Consider the following 7095-nt stretch of genomic DNA (forward strand, 5'->3'; position numbering starts at 1 on the left):
AACCATGTTTACTCATTAACATGTCAAGCACATTTCTACACCTAGCTTCTTTTGATGATTTCAAGCTTGCAGTCTGCTTGACTCCAAATGTAATTAAATCACACAGGCAAAATCACCTATACTTACACCCATAAACCTACTTCACAATAAACCAGAGAAATATTATGAAAATTATTATATGTTTGTCACATAGGGCACTTAGAAAAATTCAACATGGTTTTGTGAAAGGGAAATTGTGTCTAACCAATTGATTGGAGTTCTTTAAAGAGTCACATGTGCTGTGGATAAAAGGGAACTGGTGGATGTACTGTACTTAGATTTCTGGAAGTGTCACTTCAAAAGTTATTGCAGAAAATAAAAACTCATGGTGTAGGGGGTACTGTATTGACATGGATAGAAGATTGGCTAGCTAACATGAAACACAGGAGAGCCATAAGTGAGTCTTTTTCTGGTTGGCAGGATGTGTTGATGGTGTGCCACAGGGATCAATGCTGGGACCTCAACTGTTTACAATTTATAAAAATGACTTGGATGACGGGATTGAAGTGATGATTGCCAAATTTACTGATGACACAAAGATAGGTAGGCGAGTAAGTTGTGAAGAGGATATAAAGTGGCTACAAAGCGACATAGATAGGTTAAGTGAGTGGGCAAAGATCTGGAAAGTGGAGTATAATGTGGGAAAATGCGAAATTGTCCATTTTGGAAGGAAGAATAAAAAAGAAGCACATCATCTAAATGGTGACAGGTTGCAGAGCTTTGGTATTCAGAGGGATCTGGTTGTCCAAGTGTATGAATCACAAGAGGTTAGTGTGCAAGTACAGCAAGTAATTAGGAAAGCTAATAGAACCTTATCATTTATTGTGAGGGGAATTGAATGCAAAGGTAGGGAGCTTATTCTTTAGTTGTACAGGGCATTAGTAAGACCACATTTGGAGCAGTACGCACAGTATTAGTCCCCTTATCTAAGGGAAGATGTAAATGTATTCGAAGCAGTTCAGAGAAGGTTTACTAGACTAATACCAGGAATGGGCGGGTTGTCTTATGAGGAAAGGTTGTTCAGACTAGGCTTGTATCCACTGGAATTTAGGAGAATAAGAGGCAACTTAATTGAAACCTTTAAGACCCTGAGGGGTTTGATAGGGTGGATATGAAGAAGATGTTTCCTCTTGTGGGAGAATCTAGTACTAGGGGGTCGCTGTTTAAAAATGAGGGGTCACCCATTTGAGGCAGAGATGAGGAGAAATTTTTTCTCTCAGGGAGTAGTGAGTGTTTGGAACTCTCTTCCTTAAAAGGCAGTGGAAGTAGAGTTTTTGAATGTTTTTAAGGCTGAGGTAGATAGATTTTGATTAACAAGGGGGTGAAAGGTTATCGGGGGCAGGTGGGAGGTTCCAATCAGATCAGTCATGTTCTTATTGAATGGTGGAGCAGGCCTACTCCTGCTCCTAATACGTATGTTTGTTCATATATAGTTTCATGTTGTTGTTGAAAGTTGGATAGTATACTTGTGTGGAGCTATATTAGGGTTAACAGGTGGGATATGTGAGTGTATGATGTAGATGATGATGTACCAGTAACATCAGTCAGTCATCTGTCAGACTCTCTCTCTCTTTCTCTCGAGATTGGAACATCATGCCTCGGAGCATAGGGGTGAGGGATGGGGTGGGGGGTGGGGGGTGGAGTGGGGGGGGTGTGTGGGTGGGGGGTGTGTGTGTGTGTGTGTGTGGTGTGGATGGGTGGTGTATATGCACATACCATTGAAGGGGACAGGGCAGGATGAGAAAATGGATAAAGGGGACCCTGGGCTTTATAAATGGGGTCATACAAAAGCAAGGAAGTTATGATGAACCTGTAGAAAACACTGGTTTGGCCTTAACTACAGTATTGTGTCCAATTCTGGGCACAAGGGAGGATGTGAAGGCTTTAGAGAGAGTGCAGAAAAGATCAATGAGAATAGTTCCAGGGATGAGGAACTTCAGTTATGAAGATAGATTGGAAAATCTTGGACTGTTTTCCTTAGAGAAGGGAAGGTTGGGAGGAGATCTGACAGAGGGGTTTGGACAGAGTAGATAGGGAGAAACTATCTCCCTGTTGGTGGAAGGATTGAGAACGAGAGGGACACAGATTTAAGGTAACTGGTGACACGTGGAAGAATGTTTTTACGCAGTGAGTGGTTAGGATCTGGAATGCGCTGCGTGACAGGATGACGGGGGCAGATTTAATCCAGGTTTTCAAGAAGGAATTGGATTATTATCTGAAGAGAAAATAGTTGCAGAGTTATGGGGAAATGTTGGGTAGTGAGACTGGCTGGGACAGTGACAGCACCTACACACTGAAACATTAGACATCCAGCCATAGTTGGCTAACTGTGACAGGGAGCCTCTGGATCAGTAAAGAGGTCTCAACTGTTTCATCTTCCTGTGGATTGGATCCAGCTCTCCATTCTCCTAAAGACAGATTGAAGCCCATCAGCTGATGAATCGGAAAGCTTCATTAAATCCTGCAAAGGCCAATGTCCTGATCATAAAAATAAATCTCTCTCCCATCTCCATCATTGTGGCAGTGCTGACCTCCAACCCTGTCAAGTGGAAAACCCTTATCCAGGCCGATGCTAGTTCATTGCCGATCATTTCACATAGACTCCACTTTTGCCTGTGATGCTCAGGTGAGAGGCAGCCTGCTGAACAGAGAGTAATCCTTGTCTCAGCTTGGGTGAGCTGCTGCAATTCAGCCTTTCTGCTGAAACTGGAGGCGGGCTGTTTCTGCACTGTTACCCCTGACCTATGTGGGTTACCAATCATCCAACACGCTGCCTTTAAAATTCTCAGATCATTCCCATAGCCTCACTCTTCCCAACCTCGGTATCATCCTCCAGCTTGACAAGCCTCCCAGATCTCTGTGTTCCTTCACTTCTAACCTACGTCCATCCTCCTGCACTCCCTTTCTCCACCAATGTTGGCCTTCAGTGGCCCGGACCCTAAGTTCTGGAATTCCCTCCTTAAACCTCTCCACCTCTTTTAAAATGCTCCTTAAAACCCAATTCTTTGACCCAGGCTTTTGGTTACATGTCCTAATACCTCCTTATGTGGCTCCGTGTCAGATATTGTCTGATAACATTTCTCTGAAACACCTCAGGACATTTTATCAAGTGAAGATTGTTGTTCGGTTGGCTAATTCAGGCAAACAGGGGTCTGCTTTCCAAAACCTCACTTTAACCTTCATTTTCAAAAGCTTTCTCTTCACAAAGGTTGGTATGCTCAATGTTTGTCTCTATCCTTGGCAGAATGGTAAGATGTAACATTATAAGCCCATTATATTAAACATTATGTGGTGCAGTGGGTAGTGTCCCTGCCTCTGAAGCAGAAGCTCTGCATTTGAGTCTCACCCCAGGACTTGGCGGCCAAGGAGTATGTGTTCATAACGTGGCCAAACAGGTTGAGCATCTGCCTGCAAATCCTTCCAACACACACTAATGGCAGGTGGTAAGAGTGGGAGAGATTCTTGTCTGATGGAAAGAACATTGAACTGTCTACCATAACTTGTGTGCAATTCTGGTCGCCACATTACCAGAAGGATATGGAGGCGTTGGAGAGGGTGCAGAGGAGGTTTACCAGGATGCTGCCTGGTCTGGAGGTTATTAGCTATGAGAGAGGTTGGAGAAATTCAGATTGTTCTCGCTAGAGTGACGGAGATTGAGGGGCGACTTGAAAGAAGTTTACAAAATTATGAGTGGCGTCGACAGAGTAGATAGTCAGAAGCTTTTTCCCAGGGTGGAAGAATCAATCACCAGGGGACATAGATTTAAGGTGAGAGGAGAAAACTATAGAGGAGATGTGCGGGGCAAGTTTTTTACACAGAGGGTAGTGAGTGTCTGGAATTCGCTGCCAGAGGAGGTGGTGGAAGCAGGTACGATAGTGGTGTTTAAGATGCAGCTTGACAAATACATGAATAAGATGGGAATAGAGGGATACGGACCCCGGAAGTGCAAAATGTTTTAGTTGACGGGCAATATGATTGGTGTAGGCTTGGAGGGCCGAAGGGCCTGTTCCTGTGCTGTACTTTTCTTTGTCCTCTTTGTTCCAGACCACAACATGTATGTTCATGTTACCACAGCAACTTGGATTCCTTGGGGGCATCTATTTGGCTGGTGTGGATCAGGTTGCTGCCAACAGCACAGGTTGCCATCCCTTTTCTGGCTGGATGGATTCGGGACCTGTCTACAATCCCTACCTGGTACTGTGGGTCAGACCTCCCTTTGAGCAGGGAACTGAGGGAGAATATTCAAATAGAGAGCTTTTAGCCTTTTCATTATTTCAGCGTCAGCTTGGGCCTTAATGTGGTAGAAATATTCACTTGTATAAACTGTTAGGTTTGCAAAATCCTTCAGTTTATTCAGTGTGGGATCCGAGTGGATTATCACACAGTTATCCAGCCGGAATAGCTGCACCTATTGTTGGGAATCATTCAGTGGAACACTCACATACAGAGTTTTGGTTAGCGTTTCTTTGATCTGCAACACTATCCCTGGGAAAATGGTGCAAGTCCCAACCAGAATGGAGATGGTTGGGTAGTGGCCCCCTGTTCAGTCACTGCTGAGACTGTTTTATATAGAATTTCTGTGATATCATTATCCTCCACTAACTGCTTTTTGCTGGAGAAATAAGCAATTTGGCCCAGATCATCTGGTCAGCAGCAACACTGCCCCTGAAGTTCTCTGGACCCGATGGACTTGGGCCCGGCTGAAACAGGAAGGGGTCAGCGCAGCCTCTCCAGGACAGGTACAGTGAGTGCAGCAGAAAGAGAGGGCACACCCCTTCTCTACAGCACCAACTGCTGCATCCAGGCACGTTCTTAAACAGCTCAAGTCTTTTAGTGAATGGGTGGGTGAGTGAGTGAATGAGTGGGTGAGTGAGTGAATGGGTGGGTGAGTGAGTGAATGAGTGGGTGAGTGAGTGAATGGGTGGGTGAGTGAGTGAGTGAATGGGTGGGTGAGTGTGTGAATGGGTGGGTGAGTGTGTGAATGGGTGGGTGAGTGAGTGAATGGGTGGGTGAGTGAGTGAGTGAATGGGTGGGTGAGTGAGTGAATGGGTGGGTGAGTGAGTGAATGGGTGGGTGAGTGAGTGAGTGAATGGGTGGGTGAGTGAGTGAATTGGTGAGTGAGTGAGTGAATGGGTGGGTGGTTGGGTGAGTGAATGGGTGGGTGGTTGAGTGAGTGAATGGGTGGGTGAGTGAGTGAATGGGTGGGTGGTTGAGTGAGTGAATGGGTGGGTGGTTGAGTGAGTGAATGGGTGTGTGAGTGAATGAATGGGTGGTTGAGTGAGTGAATGGGTGGGTGGTTGAGTGAGTGAATGGGTGTGTGAGTGAATGAATGGGTGGGTGAGTGAGTGGTTGGGTGGGTGAGTGAGTGAATGAGTGGGTGAGTGAGTGAATGGGTGGGTGGTTGAGTGAGTGAATGGGTGGGTGAATGAGTGAATGGGTGGGTGAGTGAGTGAATGGGTGGTTGAGTGAGTGAATGGGTGTGTGAGTGAATGGGTGGGTGAGTGAGTGATTGGGTGGGTGAGTGAGTGAATGAGTGGGTGAGTGAGTGAATGGGTGGGTGGTTGAGTGAGTGAATGGGTGGGTGAGTGAATGGGTGGGTGAGTGAGTGAATGGGTGGGTGGTTGAGTGCACGGATGGGTCTGGTGTAGTTGGGCTTTTGAGGCAGGTGGGCAGTTGCGTTGGGGGCAGTGGTGAGAGTCAGGTTGGGGGGGGTGAGTGGGCAGTGGGGGGGTGGTGGTATTGGTTCTGGAGCTCAGTTCGCTCACTATGGCTAGTCACTGAAATAGACCAGGTTGTATTTCCAGGGTAATTATCCAGGTAAGTCCCACAGAGCTGGTTCGAGTTTCTGACACTGCAATCAGTATCGGAGACATTCACTGCAGGCACTGCAAAAATGCTCACCTGAAGTTTAAACTTCCTGGGTAATTACAGACCACGTGCTTGTGTCAGGACCTCTGATGGGTCCTGACAGGCAATACTGACTGAAATCCAGAGTTAGCGCCCCTGTAAGGAGAAGATTTGGGCCTATCCACCACTCACCGCATTTTGCTGGAGTTATAATCAATTTGCATTATGTAACTACCCTCCTCCGACAAAAATCAGAACAGAAAACTCACCCTGCTTTTATTGGGAGACTTTGCTGTAGTTCATAGGGGCTCATTTCAAACAGACTTTGTTTTCTGGGTAATCGGACTGTTGTAAAATAGGTTCTGTTTGCTCTGAAGTCTGCTCTGCTTCTCTGGCTGCCAATACTCAGCTTGTTTCCAGGGAAAGCCCATTTGTTTGGGGGTGAAGGGGGTAACAGTGAGTGTGGTTGGAGGGATCTATTCACAATGCTGACACACAATGCTTAGTGCTGTATTGCCTCCATCATTTGCAACCTAACCCCAAACGGTTGCTCTTCCCACTGGTTCAGGAGCAGCGATGGACTCAGAATCATCCCGGCCAACATCGACTAACATTGGGAATTCTCTTACATGTTGCAGGTTGGGTGTTAATCACCCAGGTTCTACAGCAAGTTCAGGGCAAGGACACACCCGGCTTTTCGCTGAGAAAGGGTTGATGAGACTGTCACCAGCTGTAGGCAGCACATGGGGCTCAGGAAGACTTAAATCCTTCAAGAACAAACTCCGTCACCCCATCTCAGTGACTTTCACCCTGAGAGGAGATCAGGAACAACAAACAACTTGTATTTATATAGCGCCTTTCACAGCCTCAGGCTGCTCCAAAGCAGGTTATAGTAGTCACTGTTGTAAGGTAGGAAATGTGACAGCCAATTTGCACACAGCAAGATCCCACAAAAAGCAACATGGTAGTGATCAGATCATGTTTTTCACTGAAGCTTGTTGGATTAGGGTAAATATCAGCCTGTACACCAGTGATGACCCCTTCTTCAAAGTAACTTCAAAATTAATTTATGTCCGCCTGAGGGGGAAAACACAGCATCTGGTTAACCTCTCAACTGAAAGACGGCACCTTCTGACAATGCAGCACTCCCTCAATACTTCATTGGGGTGTCAGCCAAGTTTTTTTTTGTGCCTTGGTCTTTGAGTGGGA

This window comes from Carcharodon carcharias, chromosome 31, assembly GCF_017639515.1.
Source record: "Carcharodon carcharias isolate sCarCar2 chromosome 31, sCarCar2.pri, whole genome shotgun sequence".
Classification (NCBI taxonomy): domain Eukaryota; kingdom Metazoa; phylum Chordata; class Chondrichthyes; order Lamniformes; family Lamnidae; genus Carcharodon; species Carcharodon carcharias.